The 3495-nt window shown below is 46.3% G+C and overlaps 1 long non-coding RNA gene across 1 annotated transcript in view; it reads left to right on the top strand.

Annotated features, from left to right (window-relative positions):
* Positions 1 to 3100, top strand: part of LOC116096799 — a 27784-nt gene extending 24684 nt beyond the window's left edge. The window contains exon 4 of the long non-coding RNA XR_004121117.1: positions 3022 to 3100. This is a non-coding gene — a long non-coding RNA (uncharacterized LOC116096799). The remainder of the gene's footprint in view (positions 1 to 3021) is intronic.
* Positions 3101 to 3495: the final 395 nt, after the last annotated feature.

Genomic DNA, 3495 nt, shown 5'->3' with positions numbered 1-3495 from the left:
CCCCCCCCCCCGCAATGGTGTTTACATAGAGGTGGCCCTGCCATTCCTGCTACAAAAGATGTCTATTTATTTATTTATTTATTTATTTATTTTTGAGACAGGGTTTCTCTGTGTAGCCCTGGCTGTACAAAAGATGTCTTTAAACTCCTGATCCTCCTGTCTCTACCTCCCAGGTTCTGTCTTTACTGGCACATGCCACAACAGCAGTGTGTGTGTGTGTGTGTGTGTGTGTGTGTGTGTGTGTGTGTGGTTCACACCAGAAGTCAGTTTTAGGTCTTGTTCCTTAGGGGCCATCCACATTAGTTCTTTGTTGTTTGCAGGTCTGTTTATCCATTAAATGCTACAACTAGCTTTTTCAAGGCTATTTCCCCTCCCCCAACTCGAGCCCCAAGTTGGGTGCCATTTTGTAGTAGTTAGTTAGTCCTTGGGGTCTTCTCTCCAGCCCCATGCTCCCAGAAAGAACACTCAGACTCAAATGCATTTACAAAAACCTTGGCCCTATAGCTAGGCCTTTCTCTGACTAGATAGAACTTAAAATACCCCACGTATTCTAGCCTACATTCCGCCATGTGGCTGGTTACCTGTGCTCAGGTATCCCGTGACATCTTCCCAGTGAATTTCCCTCCTGGCTCTCGCCCAGAATCCCTTCTCTTTCCTGGATACCCCACCTCGATTTCCTGCCTAAGCCATAGGCTGTAGGCTTTTGAGTTATACAGGTAATACATCCATATCATACACAAGATATTCTTTCTACAGTTTGTTTGTTTTTTTTAAAGGGTCTCTCAGGCCTGGAACTCTCTGATTCTGCTAGGCGGCCAGGCCAGCACCCCAGTGATCTACCTGTGCGTTGTCCTTGCACAGCTCCAGGGACGGATGACCTAACTGGGGTGTCAAGGAATGAAGAAAGGACAGACACACAGACATATGAACAGAAACGCTGGAGTCGGGCAGGTTGGGCTCTCTGATGGAGAGCTGAGCACCCTGGTAACTCTGTGTGTGCTCATTATAGGCAGTTGGACCAGAGTCATTGCACACCGCAGAGCTCAGTGGCTGTCTTAGTTGTCTCTGTAGGCACCCTTCCTTCCTATAGGAGAGCAGTCTTCGGGCTGTAAACATCTAGAGGGAGAAAGCACAGCCTGTCAGGCTACAGCGCTCCCGTGAGCCTGAGACATGGCTGTCCTTGACAGGCCATGCCCATATTAACAATACACATTCCCTACAGATGGTCTTCACCTGCCAGCCGTTGGGGTACAGATGCATGCTGCCATGCTTGGCTGTTTTACACAAGGGCTACGTCTTCATGCCTGCCAAGTCCTTTTGTGTCTCCTCAGCTCAGTTTGGTTTTGTTGTTGTCTTTCAGTGCTGGGACTTGAACCCAGGTCTCAGTGTCTACTGCATCCTCAACCCTGCTTTTTTAAAGACAGTGTCTCAGCTGTGTAGCCCTGGCTAGCCTGGAACTCACAAGAGATCTGCCTCCAGAGTGCTGGGATTAATGCTTTAGACCACCACACAGGGCCTTACAAACTGAGGGGGTGGGGCATCATTTAAATCTTGAAGAGTTCCACAGAAAATCAGTTTCTAGTCCACCAACAAACTGATTACTTTGCTTTTTGCTCTCCTGAATCTGGCAGTTTTGCTTAATGAAATTAAATGTAGTTTCTGCCCCAGTGACAGAGACTATCTTAGTTCGTTTTCTGTTGCTGTGATAAAACACTTGGGGAAGAATGGGTTTATTTCATCTTTTAGCTTAGGGCTCATCAAGAAGGAAGGGTCAGAGCAGGGACTCCACGCAGGAACTGAAGTTTGCTGGCTTGCTCGTCCTGGCTTGTTCAGCTATCTTCCTTGTACAAATGAGGACCACCTTCCTGGATTGGCGCCTCTCACAATGGGCTGGGCCTCCTAGCAACTATTACTGAAGAAGACACTCCTGTAAACTTGCCTACGGGCCAGTCTAATGTTAACATTTTCTCAGATGAGCTTCCCTCTTTCTAGATGACTCTATCTTTTATCAAGTTAACAAGAACTAACAAGCTGAGAGATGACTGAAACAATATAGAATTAAGGCCCGTGTGGTAGCATTCACCTTTCTTCTCAGCTCTTGAGAGGCTGAGAAAAGGAATTCGAGGCCAGCCTAGACTGTGAAAGACTTTGTCTCAAAACAAGAACAAAGATCCTTTCCACTAGAGCCTACACACTACCTCACTTACTGCTTTTGTGTCTAATTATTCCTGAGGAGTTTCAGGATTTATGTTTGTTGGTTTGATTTTAATTTTTTTTTTTTCAGACAGGATCTCTCTACATAGCGCTGGCTGTCCTGAAACTCACTACATAGACCAAGATGGCCTTGAACTCACACAGATCCTTATAGCTGTGTTGACCCCAGAGTCACATGAAACCTGATAGAGTAGTGAAGGCCTGTTAAGCCAGCACTCAGGAGGTGCAGAGGAGCATCGGAAAGTTCAAGGAACAGTGGTAGAGCACACCTTTAATTGCAGAATTTGGGTGGTAGAAGCAGGTGGTTCTTTGTGAGTTCAAGGCCAGCCTGATCTACAGAGTTCCAGGATGGCCAGGGCTGTACAGAGAAACCCTGTTTAAACCCTGTTTTGTTTTGTTTTGTTTTAAAGACGCAAACTAACCACAATAACAAGTTTCCCAAATTTCAAATTCAGCAACTTAATAACATGCCTCACCTAGTCTCTGAGTCAGAGGTTGGGGATCCCTGGCTTTTCTTCATGAGGGTTGTGAGCTGTCAGTGTGACAAACACCAAAGACAACAGTTTGAGAAGCAGAACACTGGATTTTGGCTCGTTGCTTCAGAGGTGTGTCTGTGGTCATCGGCTCCTTTGCTTCTAGTGCTCCTGAGGCAGAGAGTGTTATGGTGAGGGGCAAAGCTACTTATGGCTTCCAGGAGGCAGAGAAAGAGAAAAAAACAAAAGACTGAGCACACTACAGGCCCTTCAGGGGGCACCTCTAGCACTGGGCTGTAATTCAAGTTGGTAGGGTTTTTTTCCTCATCTGCAGGAAACCCTGGGATCAGGTGTTCAAGGTTAGCCTCAGCAATATCGTGAGTTCAAGACCAGCCTGGGATACAAAAGACCTCATCTATAGAAAACCAGTACAGCGGTAAGAAGGAAGAAGGAACCTCCAGGGACCTACTTCTCCAACAAGGCCTACCTTCTAATGATCCTTCAGCTATGATCCTAGCTTTGATCCCTCATGCTTCTGTCAGTCTCAAGGCCCCACTTCTGAGTACCGCCACCTCGAGGACCAAGCCTTCACTGTAGGTCTGTGGTACATTTCATACTCACACCACAGGATTATAGGCAAAACTTTGGTGGGCAGTGTCATCTTCAGAATTAGCTGAAGAAAGAGGATTCAGTGCTAAAAATCCCATTCCCAAGGGCACAGTGGGAGGATCCAGTTCTTTCCCATGGCATCTACATAGGTTGGTCTGACAAAGACAAGCTAATTTTCTTTTTTCTTTTTCTTTTTTTT

Source organism: Mastomys coucha, unplaced genomic scaffold (genome assembly GCF_008632895.1).
Source record: "Mastomys coucha isolate ucsf_1 unplaced genomic scaffold, UCSF_Mcou_1 pScaffold18, whole genome shotgun sequence".
Taxonomy (NCBI): domain Eukaryota; kingdom Metazoa; phylum Chordata; class Mammalia; order Rodentia; family Muridae; genus Mastomys; species Mastomys coucha.
The sequence above is the reverse complement of the archived record's forward strand: the minus strand, read 5'-3'. Positions and strand labels throughout refer to the sequence as shown.